The sequence below is a fragment of the Meriones unguiculatus genome, chromosome 9 (assembly GCF_030254825.1).
Source record: "Meriones unguiculatus strain TT.TT164.6M chromosome 9, Bangor_MerUng_6.1, whole genome shotgun sequence".
In the NCBI taxonomy this organism is placed as follows: domain Eukaryota; kingdom Metazoa; phylum Chordata; class Mammalia; order Rodentia; family Muridae; genus Meriones; species Meriones unguiculatus.
The window spans coordinates 75,192,970-75,205,617 of NC_083357.1; the positions used below are offsets into that span (position 1 = coordinate 75,192,970).

Genomic DNA, 12,648 nt, shown 5'->3' on the forward strand with positions numbered 1-12,648 from the left:
CTGTTTGCGTGTGTGTGTGTGTGTGTGTATGTGTGTGTGTGTGTGTGTGTGTGTGTGCGTGCACGGCGCATGTATGCACATATGGAAGTCAGTTCCTACTGTCGGGCTTTCCTAAGCCACCTCGCAGGCCCCTCATACAGCATTTATTAGATTTGTGTCAACTTTGTGGGTGTGGATAATTTGCCAAAGGACTTTAGGTTGGCCTTGGGGTGTACTGCTGGTTTTGAGGACTATGGTGAGCCCAGCCTCCTGGGGAGTATGCATTCTGTCACTCCAAGGAACTCCCAACCTTTGGGAAGAAGGAAAGACAGCTGTTATATCTGCTCCTCCTCATCCCATCACACCCACCTAAGGACCAGCACGTGCTTGTCTACATCATACAAGAAATGACAATAAAGGTAAAAGAAAAGGAAGAGAAGTCTCCGGGTAATCCTTAAATCAATAATGCTGGATATTCTTAGTCCCACTAGGCAAGAATAAGATCAGCGCCACAGTTTTGAACCAAATTCGAAGCAAGCTTTAATTAAATACTAGCCACAATGATGGACTCCAGCCAGGTCCTTGCAAGGGGTTCCCAGAAAATGGCCACAAGCTATGTGGGCCAGGTGCCTTTAAAGACAAACCCACAGGCGATGTGTTTCCAGCCTTCCTCCAATCGGAGTCAAGCATATGCCCTGACATACTTTCTGCCTACGTGGTCAAACATATCCTGTGCAGTTGGATCAACCAATCAGGATGCACAGCTTGTTACCTTATCTGAACAACAGCCTCCAGGATCTCAGGAATTATCTGTCCTTGGGCAATGGGCTTACAGGTTAAAGGCATTTTTGTTTTGTGGATCTCTTCGGCACATTAATTTAAACTTAAACCATAATTTTGGCTCTCACAGACCTTATGGTGCAATGCAGTACCTGAAAAGTATAGCAGGGGAGAGACAGTATTCAATAACAGGCATTGAAACATACAGAAAAAATAACATGTCTCAACCTTCCACCCAAACAAATTCTAGCAATTAAAATGTAAAACAGGGAACCCAAAATGTGCCTGGGGTGGTAGCATATGCCTTTTTTCTCCCCTCTCCTCCATTCTCTATATATTCCAGACAACTAAGGTCACAGTGGAAAGGGAAAACAAAGTGGCTTCTACTTTAATTGTGAAAATAGAGACCTCCTTTTCTTTATCCAAGTTGACCCTGCGGCTTTGCAATGACTAAACTTGGAGGGGGCTCCACAATCTTCCTTGGTGTTCACATTTATTTCAGCTTGCACTCAAATTGTTTTGGGGGTTTTGTTTTGTTTTTGTTTGGTTTTGGTGATAGCTTGGTAATGGACAAAGCCTGTGGGCAAAGATCCTTCCCAGGAAACCCCATACACTGGAATTGGGCTTGACTTAACCATGGAGATTTGACAACCTTGGAGAAATAATCATTCACTAATATCTTGCTCAGGCAGAACACTCTGTCTGGAATGAACTTCTCCATTGCTTTGTCAGGAGTAGATTCAAATGCTGGGGCTCTTCCTATGTTACAGTTTAACTCCCACAATCTGCCTTTCTGCTTTTCTTCTTTGGGATGCTGCAGCTTCTGCTGGTTGCAAGCCATGGCCCACTTGTTCATCTTTGCCCTCTGGTAGGGGTACAAAAAGAGGTCAGGTGAACCCTTTCTTTCCAATAAGCCAGAAGTTCTCCTCTATGCCTTTGCCTTTAAGCTCTGTTCTTCCACGAAGCTCTACTTCATAGCCTTCACTCAGAGTTCGAAGAATTGTTACTGTGCTGAGACCGACATGAATTTGGTATGGCAGCCCTGTGGATTCCAATCAAGAAGCTGTGTTCACAGTGTCTCCAAACAAGCAATATCTGGGCCCGGGGACGCTCACCACTAAAGCAACAACCAGCCCTGAGTGCAGGCCTGTTCAAATTCAGACTGGCATCTCTGGCATGTGTCACATCTTAAAGGTGCCCACAGAGCTCAGGATAGCCAGGGACATGTTGGAAATCTCAGCAGCAGGCCTACTGCCATTCCTCTTTGGGAGGCCTGAGGCCACCATGTAGGCATCTCCAATGGACTCCGCCTTATAGACGTCATGACTACCAACGATGGCATCAGAGTGTGCACAGGTCATGCAGAGGATCCACCACTTCAATGGGCTGACTCATGGCTGAGATGGTGGCGAAGCCCACACTGTCACCAAAGCACAAGGTGACCAAGTCAAATCCCTCAGGTTCAACAGTGCAGCCCTTTCTGAGGGATTCGGCAACTGATGGTGGTAGCATCTGTGTTAGGAGCTTTTCCGTTTTCTCACTTTCAATTTCCAGTTCTTCAGTTCATTCCTGGATCAGCTCTTCCAGATTGCTAGACTACTGCTCCAACATCCGAAGCACAGAATCAATAATATTAGTCTTTTCCCCATTGTTGAACATTTTAAACTGGTTAAATATTTCATCGAATGTTGGTGGTTGTTCTGCAGCCTAAACCCAGCAGTGCACCATCAGCTGGAAACACTCTGGAGGGGCACACTCAGGAGAAACCAATGGTCCTTACACAGGAGGAGGCTTTCTAAGTCCGTCGATGATTTCTTTGGCAGGCAGATCCATCATGCAGAAATGAGCACCCCGGACCACCATTTGCCATTATCCATCAGATAATGGCAAAGCTATTGACGTCTCCTGCAAATGAACCTAACCTGATGCCCCCAGGGCTCTCAACAGTTCAGGGGCCATCCACAGCAGCTAAGTCTGTTGCTCTGTCTGAAGCCATACACACAACCCACGGAGCACTCATCTGCTGGGGGCTGCCTCCTTGTTTCTTTCTCTCTGAAAGACACAGGACTGATATGAGCATATGCCTTTAATACTAGCATTCGGGAGGTTGATGTAGGCAGGTCTCTGTGGATTTAAGGCCAGCCAGGGCTGCACAGTGAGATCCTGACTCAAAACAAAAACAAAAACAAAAACAAAACAAAACAAAAAAACCAACTGACTAGCAGAAACTCAAAATGTTTACAAGATATAGATATTAACCTAATATTAGAATGGAGTAGTTCTTTATTGTGTAACATTAAAGGCAGAAAGGAATATATTTCATAAACTTATCCCATAGAATATTTAAGTTTTTATATAAAAAGACAAAGTTTAATATATGGCAAATTAGGAGGAATAGCTAAAGATCTATTTTCCTTTGCATTAGAAAGACCCTTTATAAATTAAGTAATGCAAATGTTCAATAGAAAAAGTAGTCTGAGGAAACAAATAAGCAATTTATACAAGAAGTCCTGCCTAGCATGGTGGCACACACCTTTAATTTTAGCTTTGGGAAGGCAGAGGCAGGAGGAGCACCAAGAGTTTGAGTCCAGGTCTATACAGCAGGTTCCAGGCCAGCCAAAAACACAAAAGGAGATCCTGTCTTTAATGAAACAACTCCCAAGAAACAAGAATTCTCCAGCTTGATAAATGCTCATGTTTGGTGGAAATTGGTGGACACAGCTGTCTTTATTGACTTCTTGCGAGGTATATATAAATTGATATATATTTGTAGGGATCGTGTGACCAGAAGAAACAAAACCAAAACTGGTGTATTCTGAGATGCAACATGGCTGTTCCTAGCAGAGTGTATTGTGGACAGTCTCCTTGATAAGGAAATACCTACTCTGGAGGATGTTCACTGTGGATACTTGTTTCAGAAGCAGAAACCTGACACTGCCTAAAAAAAAAAAAAAAAAAAAATGCTCATTACAGTGGATGAACTAAAACTACATTTGGAGACAATAGCCTTTATGCCACCATGGACAGGTATGAAAGACAGATGTACTGATTCTGAAAGACTGATTCTGAAAGACGACCATGTTGGTTTTTAAGCAGTAGAAAGAGAGGATTATAATTGGGGAAAAAAGGAAGAGGAAGGGGCCTGGAAAGATAGCTCAGCCGTTAAGATCACTGGCTGCTCTTCCAAAGGAGCCACATGGCAGCTCTGTATAACTGTAGTTATACAACCATGTATAACTACAGTTTCAGGGGATCCAATGCCCTCTTCTAACTTTGAAGGGCCATAGGTACACACATGGCGCACATATATACAGACAGGCAATACACTTATACATATAAAATAAAAATTAGTTTTTAAATTAAAAAATAGAAAAGGGTAGATCTAACAATACAGTGACATCAGATCCAGTGAAACGGATTTTGTTGTTTTATTTTAATTTTTTTTTTCTGAGACAGAGTCTCGAGTCCAGGTTGACCTTGAACTCACTATGTAGCTGAGGATGAACTTGAACTCTTGATCGTCCTGCACATATCGCCTGAGTGCTGGGATTAAAACCGTGTGGACCATGCGCAGTTTAATCTGAGACTAAGCAAGCACTCTGCCACTTAGCTATATTCCTAGCCCGTTTCTTTGATTTTTAAGGAGTTCTGTTACCATGGGGGAAGTCTTTGGAGTGTTTGCTAAGTAGTCTCCTCCCCTCTTCCTGCTTCCCTGCTGAGGATGTTTCTCTTTCTCTTCCACCATGGGTGGTCCTAACTGGGGCATCCAAGGCTTCAGAGGAAAGAGCAGTAATGGAACAGAGCACAAAAGGAAAAAAAAAAAATTTCTCAACCTTTTAGCTTCAAAATAGACTTTTGAAACTTCTGGCAAAGACAATAATACCTTAAACAATGGCTTTGAAAGGAGTGACTGTGGACCTGATGGCGTATTTCCTACGTGGAACAAGATGAACATTTTTGACGGGGAAGATAGGAAGAGCAGAGAGAGGGGAAATGGTGGGAGCAATATGGTGGCCGCTTTAGGCTGATCCTCTGAACAAAGCGAAGGGTTTTGAGAGCACAGAACTGTGCCCTGTTTCCTATGAGAGGCCTCTCCACAAAGCTCCTCTCGCTGTCATATGCTGGTAGAGAAGACGGACAAAGAAAGCTGGACCAGGGCCCTTAAGCTCAGCACCAGGAAGCAGGGTCTCTGAACCCAAGGCCAGCCTGGTTTACAGAGCGAGCGCCAGCACGGCCAGGAACACCCAAAGAGGAACCCTGTTTCGGAGTGTGGGAGCAGGGAACCCAACAACAACAAACAAAAACCTGACTAAGAGAATGTGGCTGGTTTTGTTTTGTTTCTCTGTCAACACTACTGGGGATGGAAAAAAAAGAAAAAAAAAAAAACCCACCACCAACAAAAACCCTGGTCCGGGCAGATGGACTTCACTGGCTGGAGCCCAGGGAACACCCTCCAGTTTCAAGTAAAAACCAACAGCTGGTTAGAACCCCTGGGCCAGGGTGAGGCAATACCTCCATCAACAGTTCGAATGTGAGCCACGTTGTCTGTGTTAATTATGTTTCTCACTGCTAGGACAAAATATCTGACCGCGGCGATTTATGGAAGAAAGGGTTGGTTTTTGCTCAGTTTGAGGGTGAAGTCCATCACCACGGAGACATGAGGAAAGATGGCCTCTGAGGCATCTGGTCCCAGCATGCGATTGTGAAGGAGAGAGAGAGAAGCAAGCTGGTGTTTGGCTCACTGTCCTCTTTTTATCCCGCCTTGGATCCCAGCTCATGAACAAAGCCATCCACATCCAAGATAGGGCACCTCACCTCAGTTAACCCAAACTGTAAACTACCTCGCAGACAGGATCCAAGGCTTGGCTCCTGGGAGATTCTAGATCCTGTCAGGTTGATCCTCAGTATCAGCCATCACCAGGCCTGTGGGAGATGCCAGTGTTGAGGTCAGTGAGAAGCGGTAGCTGCTCAGGGTAGTGGCAGTGGCACTGTAGTCAGAGACAATGTGTATCCATTTCTGCCAGGCAAGGCAGAAGAGAGGAGAGGGAGTTCCCAGCTGACTGAGAACTCTGAAATGCCTCCTTTGCATTGACAAATGCCACATTTCTGCTGTTGACAACCCTAGCCCCCAAAATAGAGATTAAGATTAATGTTACATTTGAAACTAAGAAGATAGCTCTGATCTTCACTCAGAGGTACAAACTCACACAGAGACACATGGTTACCAAAGAAAATAAAATGAATCCCTAACGTGCTACATTTTTTGCAGTCCTGAATATACCTCTTAACAATTATCATGCCTGATAGATGGAACTAGAAGAAAATCATCCTGAGTAAGGTAACTCAGACACAGAAAGAGAAATATGGTATGTACTCACTTGTAAGTGGAGATTAGCCATTAAATAAATGATAACCAAGCCACGGTCCACAGACTCAGAGAGGTTAGATAAAAAGAAAGGGTCTAGGGATGGATGCAGGGATCTCTTTCAGAAGGGGAAATAAAATAGGTTTTATAGGCAGACTGGGGTTGGGTGGGGATAGGAACCAGGGATCATGTGTGTGGGGAAAGACAGGGTGAGAGAAATGGTATTGGGGGGCATTGTGGAGTGGGGTGGAAACCTAGACAATGGAAACTTCCTGGAATCTATGAAGGTGATGGTAATGAGGATGCTTAGTAATGGGGGATACAGAACCTCAACTGACCATCTTTTGTAGCCAGGTAAGGCTTCCAGTGGTGGGACTAGGTTACATTCAATTGAGTTATGTTGAGGGTTGGTCTGGTGCTATACATTCTGATGCTGATTATTGGCCCCCAAGACCAAATGAGGAGACACTCGTATACCTTGAATGATGTTTGTAATCTCATCTAAAAACTTATTCTTGTTTGACCAATAAAAAGCTGACATACCTGGGCAGGGTGAATGGGGTAGGCATAGTTAAGGTTTGAGGGCTTGGAGGACAAGGAGAATCTTGGGAAAGAAAGAGAGGAGGAAGAAGGAAGGAGGAAACCATGACAGGTTATCATGGAAAAGGAGCCACGTGGGCTAAGAGGAAGGACTCTGAGAATGGCATAGAAAGGGAACGGACCCAGATGAAGAACACAAACAAGTATCTTGGGATTGTGGAAGGAAGGTAGCCCAGGCAGGAATGGTTAAAGCAGATGGCATGGGAGGAGGGATAGGAGATATGAGATAGCATAGGTGGAATCATCTGCCCAGCCCAAGGTGTTAAAGGCAGTTATAAAAATCTATCAGGAGTCTGTGTCCTTTATTGATTATACTAGCCAGTTAGATAACACCGCCGTAATAATCACAGGACTGGCAATAAACATTATTAGATCCCACTTATAAATTATCAGCAGCAGAGTTGTCGGCCGAGAGGTCCCAGGGAAAACCCCAGGCAACCGAAGTTGTTGCTAAGACAAAAGGTTGCGCTCTACAAACTGACAGCAGGACCTCATGGCTGAGGACAACATTCCCACAACTCATTGATCATGGAGAAGTCCAGTTGCTGTCTACATGGCGCCTTCTGCCCTACATGCTAGTGTCTTTGGTGTGGAAAGGTACTCTACAGGCTATCAAAAGAAAAACTTAGACACCAACCCAGGTCCACAGTCTGTCCTGCCTGGATAATATACTAAGGCAATGGTGCCCCAGAACTTGTGGGAATAGCCAACCAATGTCTAATTTGAACTAAGGCCTGCTCTGCTAGAAGGAACCCACTCCCAACACTGCTTGGGTAACCAAGAAACCAAGAGTCAAAGACTAGATAGCCCAGAGTCCTAGGGTAAAACCAAACACACTGATCTAAAAAAAAAAAAAAAAGTTTCCTAACAATCCTAACAATATTTTGCTATGCTCATAGGTCAGTGCCTTATCCAGCCATCATCAGAGATGCTTCCTCTGGCAGCAGATGGGAACACAGGCAGAGACCCACAGCTAGACATTAAGTGGAGAGAGAGTCTGAACTGGAGGCCTACATCAAGTCCCTCCTCTAAGAGCTCAGGGAACCCCACAGAAGAGGAGGTAGAAAGATTGCAAGAGTCAGAGGGGATGGGGGACTCCAGGAGAACAAGGCCCACTGAATCAGGTAAGGACAGTGCGTATGAGTTCACGTAGACTGAAACAGCAAGCACAGGCCTACCTGCACCTACTGCAGGTCCCCTGCGCATTGCTACCTGCATCTACTGCAGGTCCCCTGCGCATTACTACCTGCATCTACTGCAGGTCCCCTGCGCATTACAGCTGTTAACTTAGTATTCTTACAGAACTCCTGAGTGTGAGAACAAGTGGGTCTCTGACTCTTGTGCCTGCTCTTGGGACTCTTTTCCTCCTATTAGGATGCCGTGTCAAACACCACTATGATAGTTTTTGCTTCGTTTTATTATATTTTAGTTTTTATGTTTGGCTGTTAGCTCTTAGAAGTCTGTTCTTTTATATTGAGAGAGAAAGAGAATGGTTTTGGAAGGGAGGAGAGATGGGGAGAAACTGAGAGGAGTAGAGGGAGAGAAAACTGTAATCAGGATATATTGTATGAGAAAAGAATCTATTTTCAATATAAGGAAAGAAGTAAAAAAAAATCATGTAAAGATGCAAACTCTTGATGAATAGTTGATAAATAATAGAGAAATCCAGAAATTTGGCAGGAGACATCCCTGGGAGTAGGATTTAAAGAAGGAAGGCTGAAGGAGCCTTTCATTTGAGCAGTTTGTCCTTCTCTGCATGTTTCAGTTTGTAATAATTATGAATGACCTTGTTTTTAGAAAGCTCGGAGGACGTGAAGTAAGGCCTATACGACTTGTGATACAAGCCTGAGATAGCCCCATCAGTACAGTGGGAGCCTTACAAGAGTGAGGACTCGGACTTGATATCCATACAGAAATGCCAACTTGGTGGTACTCTTGTGTAATTCCAGCACTGGTGAAGCAGAGATGGGTGGATCTTTCCGCGTGGCAGCCAGCCAGTCTGTCCAGACCAATGAGTTCTAGGCCAATGAGAGAGTGTCTCAAAGAATGTGGATACCGTTACTGAGGCTGACTCTTGAGGTTGTCCTCTGACCTCAAATGCTTGTTCACACACAAGTACGCACACACACACATACACACACGTTTGAAGAAAAAACCTGAAACATAATGAGCCTCACCAGGAGCAGAGGTAAGCACAGGAGCCCAGCCTTTGAAGCCCCACGACAATTCATCATACATTGTCCCTGAGGGAACCACACTCCCACCCCCACTCCCCGACCCTGTTAGGACTGTTGCAGATAACTTCTGAAAACGTGGGGTACGTGGCAAGGATGACTCTGGAATAGAAATGACCATTTTTTTCTGGAGAGAAACCAGAAAGCCAGAAGAATTCCAGTTTTTAATCTAAATCTGGGAAAAGCAAGGGGTCCTGTGCAATTCATTTGTCTAGGTCACTTCCCCCTTTATGCTAATCCACGCAAAAACCTTCAAGTAAAACTTTTCCGAAAATCTGGTTGGAACTCGCTTTAAAAGGGGAGCAACCAAAAGAAATGATTAATGTTCTTTAAATAGTCTTCAGCATTTCAGAGCTCCATGGCAGTAGGTGTAGAGTGAAGCAGGGTGTCTGTGTCCCCAGTTTCTGAACCTACGATGTTTCATTTCTCTCTCTTTCCAGTGCTGAACAGAGTCCCCAGTTGAAACAGTGACCAGAAGGACAAAGTTTCATCCTGGTTTTTGTTGTCAGTGTTATTGTCATCCATGTTTTTCTTATTATTGGTGGGCCTGAAAAAGGGTCGTGATGGTCTTCTTGGTTTGTCAACTTGACTACATCTAGAATTAACTAAAACCCAAGAAGGTAGGTGCACCTGTGAGGGATTTTTAGTAATTAAATTACCTGAAGTGGGAAGATTTACCTCTAACCGAGACTCTTCGAGGTGGGAAGACCCCACCTTTAATCTCAGCCACACCCGCTAGCATCCCATAAAGGATGTCATAGACAGCCACTGAGTATGCGTATTCATTCTATCGGTTCTGTTCCTGTAGAGAATGCTGACTAATGCAAGGGTGACCGGAAAGATAAAAACGCCACTTGAGCAAGGTTCAGGCAGAGAAAATGAATTCCCAGATGAGGGAGTAACAGGGCCAGGCACAGGGTGAGTCTGGGGGACTGGAGGTCAGCCGGAAGTTGCTGAGGCGGGAGCCGGGAGAGTTCTCTGGTACCTAAGTTACTTGCAATCAATCCTTCCTGGCTACTGGAGTGTAGAGTGGGAAGATGGGGGAGGTGGAGGGACTATGCAAATATTTAATTTAAATCACCACTATGCTGTTATGATTGAGTGTGGAACCTTGCTAGGAAGCAGAGCTCAAAGGATTGTGCTCTCCGCGTGGGGTTTCTAAACTGCCCTGGGTGTCTCGTTCCCTCTTGTAAAAGGCAGGCTTATTGTTAAGTATAATTTAATCTCACCAAATAAAAATGTCAGGTTGGTGACAGGTGAGTGATTAGCCCATAGTATGTTTTACCCCTCCAGTGTTCGTCGTGAAGTGGCGGCTTTCTGCTGGTAATTACAGAAAGTACAGGCAGGAAATGGGCAAGGTGGCAGGCAAGGCCACTTGGATTCAGAGGACAAAGGGAACAGTTGATGGATGTGCTGGCCACAGGGGAGTCTGGGTTTAGCGAAAAAGAGAGTTGCTGCCTGGACACTGGGTTACTTGGGTCCACTCCTACCAGCTTGATTCTGCAAGCCGTGGTGGCCTTCTGTGGCGGTTCCTGGCACCAGCATGATGTTTCCAGCTACAAGATGGAATCCCAGCACACAGCAAATGATGCAGGTACTCAAGAGACTAGGAAGCTGGGCTCCCTTACAAGGAGCCCAAGGCCAGACCAACCCTTGGAAGGAATGGAACAGAAAGAGATCTCTTTCGTGATCCTCTCAGAAGGCCACCGGTGGGTGGCTTAAACAACTTCCATTCCCTCCGAGGGATGAAAATATAAACAGAGTCAGTTTCTCTCCAGGTCTGTGACTTGAGGATGGCAACCTTCTCATGTTCCCACATGGCCTTTCCTCCAACGTACTCATCTCTTTAAAAACCACATCTCCAAACCCAGTTGTATTCTGAAATATTAGAGGTCGGGTCTTCAAACATACGAAGTTTGGGGTATGTAACTAAACCTATTGCACAATAATTCTACATGTTTTTAATATCTACAAATACACACAACAGGAAACGAACTAGTATTTCAGGGGACAAGCGTAGAGAAAGATGATAGAGATGAAATTTCAGTGAAAAAAAATACATTAAAAAGGAGGGGAAATGTTTAAATAGCAAACTGAAGAAAGGCATTTCCCAAAAGAGTTAAATGATTGTCAAATCATTTCAAGCTGGTGGTAAGCTGGATTAATTGTCAAATGCTTCAGCAAGACTAGTGGGGGAGTTAACTGCAGTTATTATCTTAAAAAGAACACATTTCTTTGAAATGCCATTATGTTTCAGAAGTGCAGAAAAGGTTTCCTAGGAGAGACCCTTTTGTGTGGCAATGCAAATTGAGCCGAGAGTGGTATGCGTCATTTCTGGGTGACATCTGCGGCTGAAATCAGGAAAAAGCCAGAGGCTACCTGTGGTGGAGGAAAATGTTCTTTAGCTGGAGGAATTGAGGCAGCTTCTAAGAAGGGGGGCACATGCAGTTCAGTAAAACAGAGGTAATGAGAGAGTCTCTGGGCTTAGAGTCTTGTGTGTTCCCTGCTGTTCATAGCTCACAGATCCAAATATAGCTGGGTCTTAAGTTTTTAAAACATTCAATTTGTGTGAAAATCCTTCTCTAGAGATAGCTGAAGCCTTAGTGAAATTTGCTGGTGCAGCAGCCACTACCCAGATCTCTTTCAAAGGGAGCCATTTGCAACTAGTATCCCTGGCTAGCTGGATTTCCTGAATGTAAACAAAAGACCTTCTTAGGGGAAAGAATAGTCATAATGAAAATAATAAAACTAAAGCAGGAGGAAGAAGGGGGGAAAAGTATAATAGTCTGCTCTAATTTTTACTTCTCCTAAATTGCTGTTTATTTCCCAGAACTAATTCCCTTCGGAGACGGCGCTTCCACCTCCGTTATTCATGCTCTGTTAAAGTGATTTCTCCTGAGATTGGCATTCAGGGAGCCTGAAACAATCGAACATGTGCAGATGCCTCGGCAGTGCTTGGCTTTTTGTTTTTCATCTCTGCAAATCCATTAGGCATCTGTCTGCATTGCATTTATGAACGCGCCCTGCGTTTAATCAAGCCCCGGGTGCATCTAGCCCAGGCTGCAACCATCTGAACTACATGGGTGTCATCGGGACAGAACTTCATAATGATTATGCAACAGGATGTCATATCATTCACCAGGGAAGCATGCTCGCATTTGAAGTTGGTTTTGAAGGAATTGCTTAGGAAATTCTACTAAAAGATTCAAAAGACCTTTGAGCACCCACTCAGCCTCAGACTGCTTTGACACCCATATGGGATCCTCCATCCTCCTGAGGGAGCTGAAAGTGCCAAGAGCAGTGACTCTGCTAATGCCATTGTCATCGACGTTTCCACCTCAGGTATTTCGTCTTAATGGCGTCCTCTGAAGGACCACTGCTCTGTTGGCATGGCTGCCATTTGTTCAGTTGGAGCCTGAGCCAGTGCACCACAGTGTCTGTCAACACGGCGGCATCCAGAATTACGTGGGAGATGAGCATCTGGCCATGCCCAGGGAGATGATCATTCTTTGTTGTTTCATGTAGGGAGACCCATCCTAACTGTGATCAAGGTCATCCCCTGGCTGGGATCAGGACTGTATCGGTCAGTGGATCTCAAGCTTCCTAACACTGTTGACCCTTTAATATAGTCCCGCCTGTTGTGGTGACCCCCGACCATAAAATTACTTTCATTGCTACTGCATAACTGTA

The 12,648-nt window shown here is 44.7% G+C and overlaps 1 pseudogene; it reads right to left on the bottom strand.

The window, feature by feature from the left end:
• Positions 1-1,523: 1,523 nt before the first annotated feature.
• Positions 1,524-12,648, bottom strand: part of LOC110565924 (retinal guanylyl cyclase 2-like) — a 60,373-nt pseudogene continuing 49,248 nt past the window's right edge.